Source organism: Protopterus annectens, chromosome 6.part0 (genome assembly GCF_019279795.1).
Source record: "Protopterus annectens isolate FY-2018-M chromosome 6.part0, PAN1.0, whole genome shotgun sequence".
Taxonomy (NCBI): Eukaryota; Metazoa; Chordata; order Ceratodontiformes; family Protopteridae; genus Protopterus; species Protopterus annectens.
This window is the reverse complement of record NC_056737.1, coordinates 457,287,497-457,308,265: the sequence shown is the minus strand read 5'-3', so window position 1 is coordinate 457,308,265 and position 20,769 is coordinate 457,287,497. Positions and strand designations below refer to the sequence as shown.

General features: G+C 40.7%; 1 long non-coding RNA gene across 1 annotated transcript in view; it reads right to left on the bottom strand.

Annotated features, from left to right (window-relative positions):
* Positions 1–9,660: 9,660 nt before the first annotated feature.
* The window catches only part of LOC122804366, a 137,834-nt gene continuing 126,725 nt past the window's right edge, over positions 9,661–20,769 (bottom strand). The window contains exons 3-4 of the long non-coding RNA XR_006365215.1: positions 10,550–10,672; positions 9,661–10,464 (exon numbers count right to left, since the gene is read on the bottom strand). This is a non-coding gene — a long non-coding RNA (uncharacterized LOC122804366). The remainder of the gene's footprint in view (positions 10,465–10,549; positions 10,673–20,769) is intronic.

Sequence of the window (20,769 nt, the reverse complement as noted above, 5' to 3'; positions counted from 1 at the left end):
ATTCTTTCAGATATATCCCCACAGCTTCTCTCAAGCAAAAAGCCACCATGTCACCTAAATGCTTGGAAAATGACATCATTCTCAGGGTCACTGAAGTGGGGATTGCTGGGACTGGGACACTTGAGTGCCTCAGACACTGTTCCCATGTTTGACGAACATGAGCTTCTGTTGTCCCCATCCTAGCCCCAATCATGGTGTCCCCCAAACTTATGTGTCCCTCACCATCCTTGTGTCTTGTCTTGTTTATCCTGTTTGTTTGCATCTACTTCCTCACCTAGCCTACTTACCTGACCCAGAAATACCAATGTCTCTTACCCAACATTCATCTCTTACTGAAGTAAAAAAAATGGGCACCTGTCCCACAAAAGAAAATATTGTCCCATACATAGTTCTCCACTTCACATGTGTCTTCTTGACACACTTTATTTGGTCCAATTGGCTATACAACATGATTGCATTGTCACCCCTCCTTATTGAGGTGGCAGTGCAAATTCAACTAATATTCTGTACATAATTTCATTTTACACTGTTGAAGAAGTGGATAGCAAGGGTTCTTTCCTACCTCCCTCCTGCACATTCCTATACTGATTTACCTTTGTTCTCCCCCCTGCTTTCCCCCTATCTCACCACTTTCCTATCTATCCCATTTTAACACCTTCAGTCTGGTCAAAAAATAGAATCACACACAATACAGAAGTTAAAAAAAGAGCAATGGACCCCTTCACTTTTTAGCCTCTGTATTTGTGTGGAGTTTGGCATGGCACACCAATGCCACGTGATGGTGAATAGCTCTTTCTTGGTGTGGTTACCACCGGTCAATGCCACTTAAACATGTGCACTAAGGTAACACACAATCACACAAAGTGAATGTAGTATAAAGAATTATTTCATTGCATTATCAATACTTATTTCATAGGTTCATAGGTTCATAGATTAGTACTAAGTTAACTGCCCTTGTGAGTCATTTTAAGCCTAGCCAATTATCCCTTGTGAGACTCAAACCCTGCACCTTGTCTTTGTAAGGCAAACACCTTAACCATTAGGCCACCCTCCCAACCCCAAACTTTTCAAACTATTACATGCACCTGGCTTTGAACCCTATATCATATGGATTCCAAAAGAAATGTGACAATGCATTTACACCTGCTGCCACAGAGTCAGCTAAGCAGCAGGTGTGTTTCATACACTCAGTACTGAGAACTCTCATAATTGTAGTAATGAGACTCATGTTTGCTCATCACTTAACTACATGCAAACAGGGAAAGCAGTAGAAATGTGTATCTCACATGTGCAAACACTTTGCCATCGATCACACAAACCAGCTGCTCAGTGGTGCACTATGCAAAGTGGACAATAGCATGTATTACTTATGTTTACTATCCACTTAGTCTTCATCCTATAAAAAGTACATATAAAAACACAAACAAAGGGAAGACACTTTTTAAGAAAAGGACACATATTTACACTGCAGCAATCTGTTACTTCCACCCATGCATTTTATGGTATCTCAGTGCTTGTTCACAAATATATCAACCGCACTACAGAAATAAATAACAAATGCTTTCTTATGTACCATGCATATCTTTATAATGACAATGCATGTTCAGATTTTCCAGTACTTGTAGCAAAGTGGACAACAGTTTGCATATAGTTTGTAAAGCTGTCTCTTAAAGTATACCTGCAGACTGAAAACACAATAGCAAATACCACATATTGCACACTCATCAATCTGGTAACATGCAGAACTTTAATATCTTGACAGTTGGACATGGCTAACTAGCCATTTCATGTAGGCCTCCCAACATCTTCTCTCCAACATCCAGTGCTGATCTCATCCACTATAAATTGTCCTGCAGCCTTGTAAAAGTCATACTTGTGCCATGGCACTTGCGTAAAGTACTGAGTTGTCTAGTCCATTTACTTAGATCAGGGTTCTAATCTCACTGCAGTCAACTGGGGTGTGTCTGTCTAGACAGAGCAGCATAATAGTGTATCCTGCAGTTACCACTCCAGTCCCATAAGTACCAATATTTTATGGTTGGACATGCCTACACATCTATTTCATTCAGGCCTCCCAGCATCTTCTCTCCAACATCCATTGCTAATGTCATCCTCTATACATTCTCCTGCAGCCTTTTAAAAGTCAGACTTGTGCTGTGGCACTTTCATAAAGTACTGAGTTCTCTAGTCTGTGTAGGTAGGGGTTCTAATCCCACTGCAATCAACTGGTGTGTGTGTGTGTGTGTCTGTGTGTTTGTGCACTTGCTTGATAATAGAGAGGGCATTTACACCAGCATGTGGAACACTGATATTACCATCTTCTCCTCATGAGACACTGCTGATATCAGCTATTAAGTGCTGTCCAACACTCTCCAAGTCAGACTTGTGCTGTGGCACTTGCATTAAATACAGAGGTCTCTAGTCAGTGTACTTAGATACGTATGGGTTCTTTTCTCACTGCAGTCAACTGATGTGTGTGTGTGTGTGTGTGTGTGTGTGTGTGTGTGTGTGTGTGTGTGTGTGTGTGTGTGTGTGTGTGTGTGTGTGTGTGTTTGTCCTGCTGTTTGATATTAGAGAGAGAGCATTTTATATCAGCATGTGGGGCACTGCTATTACCATATTCTCCTCACCAGACACTGCTGATGTCATCACCTATAAAGTGTTGTCCAGCACTCTCCATGGTGCTTGCATTAAATACTGAGGTCTCTAGTCAGTGTACTTAGATAGCTAGGGTTTCTGTTCACACTGCAGTCAACTGGGGTGTGTGTCTGTGTGTGTTTATGCACTTGCTTGACATTAGAGAGAGCATTTCACACCAGCATGTGGGACATTTCTATTACCATCTTCTCCTCACCATACACTACTGATGTCTTCACCTATAAGGTATTGTCTAACACTCTCCAAGTCAGAGTTGTGATGTGGTGCTTGTGTTGAATACAGAGGTCTCTAGTCAGTTTATTTAGATAGGTAGGGGTTCTGTTATCAATGCAGTTAACTGTGTGTGTGTGTGTGTGTGTGTGTGTGTGTGTGTGTGTGTGTGTGTGTGTGTGTGTGTGTGTGTGTGTGTGTGTGTGTGTGTATCTGTATGTGTTCATTCACTTTCTTAACATTAGAGACATTCTACACCAGCATGTGGAAACTGATATTACCATCTTCTCCTCACCAGACACTGCTGATGTCATTCTTTATAAAGTGTTGGCCAATGCTCTCCAAGTCAGACTTCTGTTGTATATTAGTATAATACAGACAATATCAACACACACTAAAGATTGCTCCCACAACCATGAAGACACATGAGATGAAACAAAAACATGGGGGGATTTCTTAATTTATGAAAACAAATGCACAACCCAATGATAATGTAGACATCACACCCCTATGAGCAGACCAAGTGGTATGTGACCTGTGTACAAAGGTAGATGTTATGTGGAACGTCCACCAGCATGTTAGCACAGTGGTGACTACTCCCTTGTATGTAACACAACTCATGAGATTGTGCAGGACATCCACATTAAAAGCCATAATAGTTACATAGTTCACAGCCTTCATCAAACCAATGACTGGTTACAATGCACTCTTCTTCATGTACCTCCCTACACATATTCCACAGATTTGTAACTCAAGTGTACCCCCTTTGTCACAGTGAGCTCCCATGCATCTTATTGGCCATACCTAGGTATTCTTTTTGTTGCATAAACATTACTGTCTGATGGTGCGGAACCCCCATCAAGGTGATATAACAGATGCATATGTGATACCTGCTCTGATGATGCACACAGTGCATACATAGCTATTTCACAACATTGACAGCATGGGTTACATTTGTGACAGTCTGGATTGTGCCATATATATGTCATGCACGCTGTCAACTAGCCTGGATTGATCATAATGTCACATACAGGTATAGCAGTGTCCCTTCTAACACCTCCAGCAGATGTTACAGTGTCAAGACGGTGTGCTTGATTACCCTCATAGATTGCTGACATCTCATAATAGTTGTACAAGTGTGTTCATGCAGAACTATCTATGATCACTCAGAATCACATATGTTATGTCATTGTCCATGATTATGTGAGGTTCTGTTTACTGTTGTCCATGAGCCTGTAACTATATGTCCCACTTGGTGGAGACCTATGCTGACATTACAGTAATATTCAGACAACTCATTTTGCACAGTATCACAGCATCACAGCATGCACCTAACCCCTATTGTATATAACATCCTTGATAGATGTCCCCTGCATTGGTCATGTCAGGATACTTATATCACAAAGACATCTTCTCCATTGTTATGTCACCTTGTGTGACAGTCACATAATATACATATTCACTGTGCAGTCCATACTGTATCATGTCAATATGTGATTAGTGTTCCTGCTGAAACTGTCTTCATTTACATGCCCTCATCTGATGTACATTAAGATGTTTCACCTCCCATCTTTCCCTGGGTTCATTCCTACAGTTCATTTGTGTGTCCTTATTCAATACACACAGTTCGCCGCACTGTTTATTTTAAATGGCAGTCCATGTACCATTATGGATCATTTATACAATGTTTGTACAGAATGCCTGAAATGGGACACTACAATACTCTGCACTGTATACAGTGTCCTGGAATGTGTTTTGACCATATACATTGCTTTATTATTAACCCTGGTAGTTATTGTGGCATTCTGTACAATTCTACACATCTAGTTTGCCTGTAGGTAAATAGGTCTACATGTCTGCTGCTATCAATGTTACTTTACATGGTTTCCTGGCTGTCAACACTGTTGCTATTCATGAAACCGCACTTGTTTACGTTTAAACACAGTGAGTGGCATGAATATGTAATTAGCACTGCTGCTCACAGCGCAAACACTTAAACTCCATGTAGCTTCGCACAAGCCTACAGAGAATTTATTGAATCCCCAAGTCTGTTTTATTGATACATAAATGGACACCCTCTGCCATCCTGGTGCAGGAGAGGGATAAAGCCCTCACTGTGACCTGAATGGCCTAAGTGCAATTAGCAGTTTGGGTACTTGATGGAGCTGGCAGGTATGATAGGCATTCCAGTCCTGGGGGAGGGAGTCAGTTGCAGGATATAGCAGTCCTTCAAAGGAAGGAAGTGGGCCCAATGCCTGGAGAAATACATGTGGCACACCAAGCCATTGCAGGATGGTAGCCTTGATCTAGCAAGTATATGGGAGCACACACTTGCTTTGAGGAAAGTGTTCCCATAGTGATTCAGGTCACATGCCTCCCATCCAGGGGAAGGGCTAGGCTAATTAGCATATGTTTTCATTGCTGTGATGCTGGCAAAGCATATAAGCAACTCCTGTGGCTACCTAAATAGTGGCACCCTAGATGACCATGAAAAATTAGCTCAAATATAATTGCAAGTAGCTAGATGGTCATCAGACATAGAAGCAAAAAGCATCATTTCTCTATTATATCATTGTCATATAACTTGTAGCTACTCTTAATCAATATTTTCAGATTATGTCTAATTTAGTATAATTCTTTAAACTGTATTTGTTTTTTGTATTAGTTTTAAAGACTGCAAAATTATTATTCTTAAAATGTTTTATAATACTTTGGAGCTTTTGTCCCAGGGTCTACACTGAAAATGGCCTCCTACCCAGTCTAATCCAATGTCAATAAAGAATGAAAGAAAGAAATAAAAAAACAAAATTAAGTAGGCCCTGTCCAGTCAAGAAAAACATTTATTTCAACATGCTAACAAGGATCATACCACATGACCAAACTATGAAAAGCAATTTATTAAAAAAAGCAAATATTTTTAACTCCTGCTTTCTTTCTTTCTTTCTTTTTCATACTTAAAAACAGAATATACATCACACACTATTTCAAATTTCTTAAAAAAGTCGCATGACAAGTTCTCACCAATAAAGAATATATTCTCATGCACAATTCATAGGAGTTAAAAAAATTAAAATCATATAAAATTTCTCAACTGAAAATAACATTATCATTCAAACTTGATTTAATACATACTTTGTTATTCAAACCAATGACTCTGCATGCATTAATGTATTACTGACATCAGCTTTTTGCCTGTAAAAGCCAATTTTCAACATGATTACATCAGCACCACACTCAGTGTTCCATAATAATTCTATCACCTGAAAGCAAACACTTTCATATTCCCCATGCACCTTATAATGTACAGTTAAGACATTTCTATCATCAACTTTTTGAATGCACTGAACATATTCCCTAAACCGACGAAGAAATTAACAAGAAGCGAACTTTTGAAACAGTCCACTCAAGAGAAGTGTAAATAACTTTATAGTATTTTTATATTTATTCCCTAAACAATTCATGTAATGTTTTTTCAGTCTTTCCGGTATATAACATACCCATGTTGCAGCGTAGACCAAAAATATGCATTTACAATTTGCCTTCCATTTACAATTGCATTTAATTCCTGCCTTGGGATGTTAAAATATATTAGTATGCTTTATAAAATTACAAGTTTCATAGCTATTACATGCATATGTACCCTTCTTGACTGCTTTCACTTTCCAATCATTTAAACATGTTTTATTATTGAATCATTTCTTTAAATTCTTTCCACATCAAGTGAACTCTGGATATTCTCCCATTGTATCCACAGTTCTACTATTACTGCCCAATACATCTCAGTTTCACCTGATTAGACTTCCTGTTTCATGAATTATGGTAATGTATTCATTATACATAAACCTCTTGTACTTTCCTCATAACCTAAATATGGAACATTTTTTTTTTATTATTTTTAACATCATTCTTTTCATTTTCCACTTCGTTGTTTAATATACTGTCAGAATTCCCTCATTCTAGCAAGCTATAATCATACCTCTCAATTGTACAGATTTTCACAGAATGTCCAGATTTTTGCCTCGTATTTTCCTGTGTTTTTCATAAAATTGTGTTTTTCTGGTAAATTAGTGGCAAGTAATTCAAAATTGAAGTTAGAAAATAATGACAGACATTTGAGTTTCAGACTTCATACCCTTCATAAAATTCATGCTAACACAAAACCTGTTATTCTAACAACTTTCTAAGTTTGTAAGAGCAATATTTAAAAATTGCCCCTATGTTTGGGCCTTTGTTCCTCTTTTATTTATGGCTTTGTCCAGATTTCTTGCTCTAAGAGGTTGAGAGGTATGATCATATTCTTCTCCTCATATGTTCTTCAGAGGATTCACATCCCATTGGATTGCAAATGACCCTAATTCTGCCCTCAGATTAGCTTTTCATACAGCATGGGTGACAACTAGTAAAGAGAAATGTCTTACGAGCATTTACTGGGTTCCATATTTAGCAAACTCTGTAATTTATCATCTTGCCCCATATTCAGTACAACATCCAAAACAGTATTCTACCCTTATTCCATGCATATATCAAGCTAAAGGGTTGATAACAGTCTCTTAAAATAGATAATACATACTCAGCAGTGAACTCCTTTGTGCTAAAAGCGACTAACTCATCCTCAGTAAAATGAAAAAGAAAGCTTTAATGCACTTCTTACACTAGCTACCTGTTTGCCATTGTTACAGTTAGACACACACAAACACGCATGCACGCATGCTCACACACACACACACACACACACACACACACACACACACACACACACACACACACATTCTCTGCCTTGCAGGCAGTCTTTTAAATCATTTAAACAACTCTGAAGTTAGTCACAGCTTCTTAAATGATAATCACCACTCGTGCTCAACTTCTGTGATTGCACCATTGACTTGCAGGTTCCAATTAGCACCTCTTCTACAGTGCCAATTGCACCCCTTAACAGCTTGTACTTGGGGAAGCCACTCCCTTCACCCCAACTCAGCTATGGCTTTAAGTCAGATAAATGGATGGACAAAGTAGTGTTAAATATTATTTTTTCTGCACTACTGCACTACAGAACTAGCTTTATTAACTTATTTAAACTTCAAAAATGTACATAAAAATCTACATATTAATTAATTCATACCTTTCTTCATTCATTTATTAATTTTCCAATACTTACTTTGTCCTAGTCAGGCTTTTCTTGAGGGAGATGTGGCCTGTCCCAACTTGCAATAGATGCAAGGCAGAGAGGCAGTTATGCATAGGATATTTTATCATCTCTGGAAGCATACATGCACTCACGATCATAAATGAGTATTGCACATACACCTAAGAACAATACATAAAATTTCCAGTTCAAGTTAGTCTGTGCCTTTGAGATGTGTGTGTGTGTGTGTGTGTGTGTGTGTGTGTGTGTGTGTGTGTGTGTGTGTAACTCTAATGAAAACATGAAAATACAGAGAAGACCTGCATGTCACTCACAAGACCTCCCAACTGTAAAGTGAGCAAAAAAAGTGCTGTTAAACAGCAGTGATAACCACTTTGTATGTGTATATGTATTCAGTTATAGCGCTGTTAGCTTGCTTGTAAAGCATTCTTCACTATACATCACTATGCATGCATCCACTTGCAACTGTCACCTTTGTTACCTTCTGCTGTATTCTCCCAAGCTGAGTGTGAAAATGGTCCATTTAGATGTGTTCTATCCCAGTTAACAAATAAAAATAAGCAATTAGGGAAGCAGGCAGGCAGGCAAGTAAGTAAGCAAATAAGAAAAGCACCTTCTCTCATCTTATCCCAATTTTTTAAACTCCAAAAGCAGGACTCTTTTTTTTTTCACTTTAATGTTATATTTTATATATACATACTTAAAATATAACATTAAAGTAAAAAAAAAAAAAAAAAAAAAAAAGAGTCCTGCTTTTGGAGATTAAAAAAGTTGGAAGATGCCCCTGCTCTGCCTTTACATAAGGATTCCATAAGGAAACTAGACACAAGAATCATTATGAATCATGGAGTGAAATGGGAAATTATAAACAGTTTTCACAGCAGGAAAACAATTCCTAGTTATTACAGCATAAAATATTTATAAGTACAGATCTGGTTACAGAGTCGTTATCACTTTTGAAACTTAACAGAGCAACTGATATCTTTAAATGATGGCTTCGCCTTCTTTCCCTGTATCATTAATTTTAAGATTACCCTCATTTGAAAACAAAGTAGAATTGAGAATACTAAAACTAAAAAGGTGTAAGCTAAGAGATGCCAGATGGAGTCTTAAAAACATTCAGTAGATGGCGAGTTCCTGAGGCATGGATGGTTGATAATGAAAGTACTTAGCAAGGAGGAACAGCTGGGGGTTTCCCTGTGTGTTTCCAGCTTTCAGTAGCCTGGAGTAGAGGCTGGCGTGACTCGGCAGCTGTATGTTTTGCTTTGAGAAAAGACACACACAGTCATGGTAATTAACCTGCAAATCAGGCCTGTGCTCACAAAGAAAAAAACATCCCATGAGGTATGCCCTGACAACAGCCTGATACCATATGTGGCTTGCCAATGCACACACAAGCTTAACTTGGTAAAGGCTTATATTCATTTCAGTATTTGAAAAGAAAACAAAAAATAAACCAGTAACTACAGCAAAAAATGTTTGCCCACTTTTGTTCAGTTTTGTAACACCAGCATCTTTTTGAAGAGCATATTGGAACTTACATTTGCTTGCTAGTTTCCCTTTTCAGTCCAGACCCCAAGGCACTCATGAACCTAGTTATTTTTGCTTAAATGAATCTTTAGTTACAAAAATTACATACCACATTGTTTGTTTTGGATATAGTATGGCTGCAGTTTTACTTAAATTCAAAATTCACCAAACATTTTGACAAGATTTAATACATCATACGCATGTATATACTTAAGAAGTAACAGAAGAATGCTCACAGTAATGCTAAAAAGATGAATAACTTAGTGTACTGCAAGACAAGAGGCTTAGCCAAATGCTAGTCATCTAGAAACACAAACCTAAAATCTGTTTATCGGAGCAAAGAAATAGTTGTAATACTTAAACAGTAGAGATGGAGAAAGAGTTGCATTGAAAATGAAACTATAAAGTAGGCTAAAATATCTTTTTTAACTTGTCTAATAAATGCATTTTTAAACACACTTGCCAATGATTTTACTACAATAATGAAATGGTTGTAAGACTTGAACAAATACAGGTTAAGAAAAAGAGATCTGAAGCAAATTATGAAATATATCAAAAATAACTTATTTAGACAGCTAAAACTTCTCACAGACAGAAACATGTCTGAACTATTATTCTCAGTCATTTTATCCTAAGTCATGTTAAATGACTTGCAAATCAATAACACAACTGGGATTATATCTACATTTACAGACATGAATTGGAGTTAGATTATAAGCAGTAGCCCAGGTCGTGAGGATGGCCCTCCGGTGATGGGGGGAACAAACTAGCACATTCAGAAATTCCCACTTATCCCCTGTCGAAAGTTAAGCCTAAAAGAGGATGAGTACCACCTCGGGGCGGTCATATGGTGGACGTCTTGTGAACAGAGTCCTGTGACAGCTCTGGTCTATCAGGCTTTCGCTGGCCCCTCCGCTTTGTTGTACCTGTGGGAACAAGGTTTGTTAATTTAGTTTAGTTTTTTTATTTTGTTTTATTAAATTTATACAAAGAGAGAGAGCAGGTAGTTACCTAAGAGTATGGGACCAGCTATCCAGCTGTGCTAGTTGTTCGTTCGATGGTCTTCGTTGGTAGAACGATCTATTGCTGAAGCCTGGTTTGGAGTAGCTTTTTGTTTCACCTGGAGTTTCTCATCTGTAAAAAAATTATTAAGAACATTTCTACGATGGAGTCTAAGCAGTCAAAAAGTAAACTGAAGTGAAGCTTTAAGATCCTTTATTGGTTTTCAAGAAGAGGACATTCAAGCTCTGCTCCATATGTTTTATCTATCGGAGAGTGCGCTTATATATTGTAAAAGATGGGGGTGTCACCAGGATTATAGCTAATCAGGATGTGAAGGAGTCTGTTGTGGGCATTCGCCTTTATTGAAAAATTTGTGACGTGACTCTTGGCTGTTAACTCTGGGAGCTTCCCATTTAGTTATTGCAAAGGTTAAACTATGCTTTATAGACAATTTTCTAAAAGCCAGATTACATGAGAAATTTGCCTTGAGTAACTAGTAGAAAGACTTTAAGTTATAAACAGAATGTGGGTCATATTGTAATAGGCAAACCTCTATTCAAAAGTCTGTTGTAGACTGAAAGGACTCTGCTGCACTTTCGTATCCTTCTTCAGGAATGCTTTCTTCTCAGTTTATCATTGTGGTTAAGTACGGAAAAAAATAAAATACAAATAAAATAAAATTCAACTGTTTAAAACACCACATTTGTACTTGTTTCCCACCTTTCCTGTAACTAGTCTAGTCCAGATACAGATTTTCTGTATCCAGGACTGTTTGTAAGCTTCTGACCCCCTGAAGCCTTTCTGTGTTGGCGGAAGCCTTCTAGCTTATCAGTGGGAGTGGTAAGCACTAGGTAGCCTACCTACCACAAGAGGGGTGGTTTCTGGCCCAGAAATTGTAGTTTATTGGCCGTTTGGGCAGCTTTTCCATCCTTTTCAACTTTCTGGTTTAAAAGCCCAAGTTTGCACAAGTTTACGCTTGTTTAAGCTCCACCTAGCAGCGCCGAGCTGAGGTAAATTATTACTGGTGCCAGAAAGTCTCCTCTTTAGTTTTTCCCCTTGAATCTTGCTAGTTCTTTCTCTCTTGCACTTCAAATAGCTTAATCACTTTGCACTTCAACAGGTTTTTGTAGAAATTATTGTAGCACACCTAAGTGCCATCAGCACTAGTTGTTCTTCACGGAAATATCTCCAGTACTTAGTAGTTATGACCACCTCTCCTGGCATGACTAAAGGGCAGTTCCCTGTGCTTTCTTCTATTAACCTGGGCATTCTGAGGCAGTGTAGCAACTGCCTCATGTACACAGACAACCCTCTCCTCTTACCTCCCAACATTCAGACTTGTGAGAGATGCACTTATATCACCAGATTGGAAGCTACGTACTCTCCAGCCAAGACCGGACTAGCTGGGCAAGAGAAGGTCAAAACCTGCACCACACCACATGGAACACATAGCCATCCAGAACACCCACCATCACATCTCTCACATAAAAACACAAACCACGCACCCACCTTCGCAGTGGCTCTCAATAGAAATTTACCCAAACAGCAGAGACCTCCAAGACAGAAATGCACTCAACCACCACAACACAGCACAAACCACAGGACACATAGTTCACCTCCACAATGTGCCCCTCAACCTAATCCCCTAAGGCTAAACACCTTGCCCAATACACTAATCATAGGTGACTCAATAGTGAGGCACACAAATGTCCCACTCACTAGGTTGAATAAGGAGAAGGTAACAGTCAGCTGTCTTTCATGTGCCAGAATCCACCACATAACACACGCACTCATGTCACTCCACAACAAGTACAAATATGACTCTGTCATTGTCCATGTGGGTGTGAATGACCTGAGAAGCACCTTGTCTGGACTACATGAAAAGAGACACAGAGGAGCTTTCGGATTATGTGGCCCAGGCAGGTATGACCCTAGCTCTGAGCAGTATCCTACCGTCACCCAGAATGATACCGCAGTACAAACAAAAAATGATTGACTTCCACAATTGGATACGTTTCTGGTGTCATTCTAAGGGGATCCAGTATCTGTCTTTTTGGGATGACATGATTGACAGAGCCTGATGCTTTTCCAGAGATGGCCGGCATCTGTCACCCCTGAGCTTCCAGGTACTGGCTAAGGCTCTTGCCACTCCTATAGTGCCTTTTTTAGGTGGTATTCCAAACACCAAATTACCACCATAGCAGCTATAAATAAATGCAGACTGAGGGTCATGCTGCTCAACACTAGAAGTCTAAATCTCAAGATGCACTCGCTTGAAGCACTCCTCAAAATGGAGAACATCAACATTTGTGCTGTAACGGAGACCTGGTTTAAAGCCTAAAACGCAGATTTTTTAGAGTTTCTGTGATTTAAAAAGCTTGTTTCATCTACAAATTGTGCTTATTTTACTGCCTGCACTTTAACAAAGTTGTTTTTGTGTTTAAATTACCTGTTTAACTGTTGTAGACTACACACTCAAGTGTGATAACCATTTCTGTGCATCTAAAGTGGTTTTTTTTTTGAGTGTATCTGCTTTATTTTCTGAAAAAAATAAACTAAAAAATATACTTGTTTCCTGCCTTTCAAAGCTAGTATAGTCCAGTTTTCAGGTTAGTGCTGAATTCAGGGCTGTGTTACAAGTTTCTGTGTTTGCCCATACCTTATTTTGATAGAAGGAAGTTTCTCTGTTCACCTGTGAGAGAGGGGAGCTTTGAGCAGCCTATCTGTCCATGGAGGAGTGGTTTCAGCCCAGAAATTAGTAGTTTATTGGCCATTTTGGGCTAGTTTCTATCTCTTTCATTTCCCTGCTATAAAACCCATATTTGCAAGGTTGGTGCCCTGCAGAGTTCTACAGCAGCAAAGAGGCAAAATAGAGACTTTGGAGTGATTAAGTTTCATTTTTCTGCACTTTCTTGCTGCCTTAATTAATTCCACCTAAAACGTCAATTTGTTAGAGTTTCTGTGGTTTAAAAAGCTTGTTTCAGCTACATATTGTACTTATTTTACTGCCTGCACTTTAACAAAGTCATTTTTGTGTTTAAATTACCTGTTTAAATGTTGTAGGCTACACACTTAAGTGTGATAGCCATTTATGTGCATCTAAAGTGTTTTTTTGAGCGTATCTGCTTTATTTTCTGAAAAAAATATATATATACTTGTTTCCCCACCTTTTTAAGCTAGTATAGTAAAGTTTTCAGGTTAGTGCTGAATTCAGGGCTGTGTTACAAGTTTCTGTGTTTGCCCATACCTTACTTGGATAGAAGGAAGTTTCACCTGTGAGAGAGGGGAGCTTTGAGCAGCCTATCTGTCCTTGGAGGAGTGGTTTCAGCCCAGAAATTAGTAGTTTATTGGCCATTTTGGGCTAATTTCTATCTCTTTCATTTCCCTGCTATAAAACTCGCATTTGTGAGGTTTTTGCACTTGTATACAGCTCAGCAAGCTCCTGCCTGGTGCCCTGCAGAGTTCTACAGCAGCAGAGAGACAAAAGAGAAACTTTGGAGTGATTAAGTATCATTTTTCTGCACTTTCTTGCTGCCTTTAGCTAATTCTGCCTAAAACGCCCATTTTTTAGAGTTTCTGTGATTTAAAAAGCTTGTTTCCTGCTATAAAACCCACATTTGTGTGGTTTTGTGCTCCAGGCAGTGCCGGTTAGCTAGGGTATAACTATCCCCGGCTCCACAAAGTCTACTCTTCAATTTTTCTCTTGGAACTAGACAAATTTTCAACTTAGTACTCAAACCTATTCTCAGCCTGGCAAGTTGCTCAAAACTCATAGCAAGCACAAATAAACCTTAGCACTAGACCCCCCCCCACCATACTATACAGAAGGACAAGGCTCTCTATTCGACCTTATCAGCTCTCTATTCGACCTTACCAGCCAATCAGTAAAACAGTCCACTGTACCTATCCAGGCATGTCCAAAGGGCAGTTTCAGGTGTACTCTCCAGTCCAACTGGTGAATCTGGGCATTTTGAGGCAATGTTACAACTGCCTCATGTACACAGACAACTCTCTCCTCCTACCACCAAACACTAATACATGTGAGAGATGCAATTATACAGCCAAACTGGAGGCTAAGCTCTGTCAACCCAAGACTGAAAAGGGAACTATTTGCATCACACCACCAGTCTCACATAGACCTATGAAACCAGCACCGGCAAAAAACAAACATAAATACACGAAAACATACTCGGAGGTTCTAAATAAAAATCTTCAAAAGCAACAGAGACCTCCAAAGCAGACATCCAAGCAACCTCCACCCCCAAACACAAACCATGAAACACATACTTCACAAAACCAGTGTACCATGCAATCACAGCCCTTAAGGCAAAATAACATACCCAACACACTAGTAATAGGTGACTCTTTAGTCAGGCACACTGACTAGGCTGAACAAGGAGAAGGTTAGTGTTAGCTGCCTGTCAGGTGCCAGGATCTGCCACATAACACAAGCACTCAGGTCACTCCAGAACAAGTACAAATATGACTCTGTCATTGTCCATGTTGGTGTGAATGACCTGAGCCATACCTCCCTGGACTATATGAAAAGTGACATGGAAGAGCTCTCTCTGATCACGTAGCCCATGGCGGTATGACCCTGGCCCTGAGTAGCATCCTGCCCTTAGCAAGAATTATACCACGGTATAAAGAAAAAATTATCAATTTCAACAATTGGCTAAGCTTCTAGTGTCATTCAAAGGGGATCCAGTGGCTATCCACCCGGGATAACATGCTCGACAAGCCACTCTGCTTCACTAGAGATGGCTTGCACCTGTCACCCTTAGGCTTTCGAGTACTGGCCAAGGCTCTTGCCACCCCCATAGTGCCTTTTTTAGGCAAGGCTCAAAAGAGAAACCCACTGCCGTAAATAGCAACAAAAAACTGAGGGTAATGCTACTCAATGCCAGAAGTCTAAACCTCAAAATGCATGCACTCGAGGCATTCCTCAGTATGGAGGAAATTGATATATGTGCAGCAACAGAAACCTGGTTTAAGGCTCCAGAGAGTGCCCCAGCACTACCAGGCTACAACTCATACCATACATTTCAGGCACAAAACCCAGACCGAAATGCAAAAGGTTAGGGTGTATACATATTCATCAAGGATACCCACACCTCCAGGTTAGTGGCACAGGATGATGCTTCAGAGATCATCCACGTGCAACTAACAATGGGTAAAACTGCAACTCAAATTGTAGCTTGCTACAGATCACCCACCATGTCCCAGGACCCCCATTCAACATTTCTGGAAACACTGGGGAAACATAAAGGTCCTACCAAACACCCTGATATTGGGTGATTTCAATTACCCAAACATTAACTGGGAGAACTACTCAAGTACTAACTCCCTTGCCCAACATTTCCTAGAATTTATAAACTCAAACGCCCTGGATCAACTGGTCAACACCCCCACCAGAGGTGACAACATATTGGACCTGGTCATCACCAACATGGGTGTCCAGTGTTCCACACCGGAGGTCAACCCCTCGCTGGTTAGATCTGACCACAGACTAATCACTCTGGATATCCATATTCCGCCCCCACCCCCGGTCGAGGAAACCATGGTGAAAAACTTTTCAAAAGCAAATTTCACGTTACTTAAGACCGAGGTGGAAAGTTTCAAAGCCCCCATGCTAAATGATAATGCTGCCCAAGCTGCAAAATCCTTTACTAATGCACTCTACAGGCATCTACAAGAATGCATGGATCATGCTATTCCAAGCAAAACCAAGACTCACTCCTCCAAGAAAAGGAAACCAGTCTGGTGGACCCCTGCTATAAACAAGCTATACAACAGAAGGAGGAAACTAGTACAGAAAAGAGTAAAATCCCACGAAGGGAAGACATCCCTAATCAGTATCAGCAAGAAGCTACGATCCCTCATAAAATCATCCAAGGCTAGCTTCGAAAGAAAAATCACTATGGACTCCAAAGATAACCACAAGGCATTCTTTAGCTATGTCAAGAATCTAAGTGGCAATTCTCAGATCTGCTCGGAGCCAGTGCAAAATGGAACAAAATACATAGAGCCAACCGATATCGCCAACATCCTGGCAGACAGGTTCAGTGCAAACTTCACCCCCTCTCACCCCCAAAAGGGCTCATAACCATACCAGAAGAATGTAGTGTCTCTGAAATCAGAGACACTCAGGTAAAAACAGCCCCCTCCAAAGCCAAAAACACAGCATCAATGGGACTGGACGGTGTCCCAGGCTGTGTCCTACATGAGCTCAAAGATGAACTAACCCCTCACCTAAACACACTGTTCAAACCCAGCCTCTCCACAGGCTATGTGCCCATAGAGTGGCGCACAGCAATGGTTATTCCACTCCACAAAGGTGGAGCCACAACAGACCCCGGGAACTATCGCCCTATAAGCCTGACTAGCTTGGTCTGCAAGGCTATGGAGCGCATAATCATGGATCTCATTAACAGAGACATTGTGAACCTCCAAACACTGGACCCTACCCAGTTCAGCTTTGTTAAGGGCAGATCATGCCTCCTGAACCTGGTGGACTTCTTTGAGACAGTTACCAAGGCTATAGACAAGGGAAAGGTGGTCCACACAGCCTACCTAGACCTCGCAAAGGCCTTCAACACCATTTCCCATTCTGGTATTATAGACAAGCTCACCAGCCTGAACATAAACCCCTACGTCATGAGATGGGTTGCCAACTGGCTCACGGACAGAACCCACATGGTAAGAGTTGCGGGAGCTAGGTCTGACTCTAAACCGGTTACAACTGGCCTTCCCCAGGGCTCAGTCCTAGGACCCCTCCTGTTCAGCATATACTTCCAGAGGTACAGGTAAGCACAGGAGGACTATGGCTGACTAAGTTCGCAAACAACTGCAAACTAGGGGCTATAATTGACTCCCCGGCTGACACAGACATCCTCTAAAAGGGTCTCACTGAGACAGATACCTGGTGTCAAAACCATGGCCTCAAGCTAATTGCCAAAAAGTGCATAGTCATCCCCTTTGGAAAAAAACAAAGTACCCACAAACTACCACATAGGTGGTAGTCCCCTAAATACAGAAGACGTAATAAGGGATATGGGGACCCAAGTAGATAGCACTCTCTCCTTTGATAATCACATTGCCAGAGTGGTAAGAAAGTCCTTCTATGTGGCCCACCTAATCACAAAAGGGTTTGCATCCAGATCAAAAGAGGTCATTGTGCCCCTCTACTCATCACTCATCAGACCCGTCATAGAGTACAACACCCCATTTGGGATGTACCTTACAAGACACCTGCAACAGCTGGAAAGACCACAGAAGTACCTCACCAAGAGGATCACTGGCCTCAAACAGATGCCCTATGCAGCTCGACTGAAGAAACTCCAGCTGTACTCAGTTGCATACCGCCCACTCAGAGGTGATCTCTGCCTGACATACAAGGCCATGTCCAACCTAAAATTGATGGACATGCTCCACCTAACGAAAACTATAGCCCCTCAATCCACATGCTCTAGGGATCGAAACCTCACCACAACAATAAATAGGACATGCTGGAGAGATAGATTCCTGTCCCAGAGACTTCCCATGCTTTGGAACAAGATTCCAATCTGCATTAGGCAGAGCTCCTCGCTAACACTCTTCAAGAGAAACCTTGACAAGTGGATGGGAAACAGAAAGTTTACCCCGGGGATAACTACAATGGCTCTGCTGGTCAGAGGCACAGAGAACTAATCTAAGGGGGTGGTGAAAGCCAACACATTCTGGCTAGGCTTATAAATGACTTTGGGCAGATAGCCTAGTACCTACCTATGAACCTATGAATCTATAAAGCAGCAGAAAGCACCCCTGCACTACCAGGCTATAACTCATTCCACACCTTTCAGCCCCAAAACATGGACCATAGCTGCAAAGGCGGTGGTGTTTCCATATTCAGAAAGGATATGCACACCTCCAGACTTATAGCCCAGCATAACACATCTGAGATACTTCAGGTACAACTAACACTGGGTAAGATGGTGATCTAGGTCATAGCCTGCTATAGGTCCCCAACCATGTCCCTAGACTCTCACTCCACATTCCTAAGCACCCTGGAATCTATCAAGGTCCAACCCAACACTCTCATACTAGGAGACTTCAACTACCCCTCCATCAGCTGGGAAAACTACTCAAGCACCAATACACTGGCCCAACACATCCTGGAATTCATCAATTCCAATGCCCTGGACCAGCTCATTCTGAGTCCCACTAGAGGAAGCAACATCCTTGACCTGGTTATTACTAACATGGGTGACTGTTGCTCTACACCAGTAGTCAATCCCTCCCTGGTAAGATCCGACCATAAACTAATCACCATGGAAATCCACATCTCACCCACACCCCCTCACAAAGGTAACCACCTTGAAAAACTTCTCCAAAGCTGACTTTGGGCTCCTAAAATCAGGGGTGGCTAACTTCATGGCACCCATGCCAATGGAAGATAGCTGCAATACTACTTAATCATACACCAATGCACTATACAAGCATGTACATAAATGCATGGAACTAGTCATACTCAACAGAACCAAGAAGCTCTACTCCAAAAAAAGGAAGCCAATCTGGTGGTCCCTTGCCATTAATAAACTCTACAACAGAAGGAAGAAACTGTTGTAGAAAAAGGTGAAGTCCCAAGACTGGAAAAACTCCCTTATTAGCCTCAACAAAAAGTTGAGATCTCTCATCAAATCCTATAAAGCCAGCTATGAAGGCAGAATTGCAGCAGACACTAAAAACAATCACAAAGCCTTCTATAGTTATATCAAGAACCTCCACAGCAATGCCCAGATTTGCTCTGAGTTACTGCACAATGGTACCTCCTATATTGAGCCAACAGATATTCCCAACATACTGTCCAGCAGATTCAGTTCCAACTTTACCCCTCTCTCCCCCCAACGGGCCAATCACAATACTGGAAGAATGCCAGGCACCCAGCATTACTGTAGCACAGGTTAATACTGCATTGTCCAAGGCCAAGAATACAGCTTCCATGGGACCCGATAATATCCCTGGCTGTGTTCTACATGAACTACAAAGCAAACTGGCACCACATCTGTGTGCCCTGTTCAGTCATAGCTTCACCTCAAGCTTTGTCCCTACCGAATGGTGCACTGCTACAGTCATCCCTCTCAAGGAAGAGCAACTATAGACCCTGGGAATTATCACCCCATTAGCCTGACGAGTCTGATATGTAAAGCTATGGAGCGCATCATCATGGACCTGATTAACAAAGATAGAGGAAATCTTCAAACTCTAGACCCTACACAATTTGTCTTTGTGAAAGGGAAATCATGCCTGCTCAACCTGGTTGACTTCTTTGACTCAGTCACCAGGGGTGTGGATGAAGGTAAGGCAGTGCATACACTCACTTGGGAATTATTGATAAACTCATCAAATTAGGCATCAACCCCTATATCACTAGGTGGCTTTCAAACTGGCTCACAGATAGAACACACAGTGTGAAAGTAGTAGACTCCAAGTCAGACTGCCAACCTGTCACGAGTGGAGTCCCACATGGATCGGTCCTGGGTCCTCTCCGGTTCGGGGACAGGTTCCTTACCCAGAGACTGCCCATGCTCTGGGATAGACTTCCCATACATGTCAAGCAGAGCACCTCGCTGTCCCTCTTCAAGAGAAATCTTGATGAGTGGATGGGTAATAGAAAGTTCACCCCGGGGATCACTCCAGTGGCTCTACTTGATAGAGGCACTGGGAACTAACGTCGGGGGGCATAATGCCAGGGCACTTCTACAGGCTAGGCTTGTAAAGGCTCCAGGGCCATTAGCCTAGTACACACCTATGAACCTATGAAACTATAAACTAAAATTAGAGTTACAATATAAGTAAAGTGAGCTTTGTCAGGAACAACAGTGCCACTTGTATCTCAGAAAGGAAATCTGTCATGAATTATGTTTTATGAGTCAGAACCAGACAAGTCTTAAAAAAAAAAAAAAAAAAACACATCGCCATCTGTATCTCAGAAAGGGAATTTGTTATGAGGTAAGCTTTGTGAGTCAGAATAAGATCAGACTATTAGAAAATGTATGTAAAAGGAAATAAAATTAAACTAAATAAAGTTAAACTAAAATTAAACTAAATGTGGTATAAAAATGAAATGTCAATAAAATTTTATTACAATCAAATTAAAATAAAGTTAAAAAAAAAAAAAATATATATATATATATATATATATATATATATATATATATATATATATGTAAAAATATACGTATAACAAA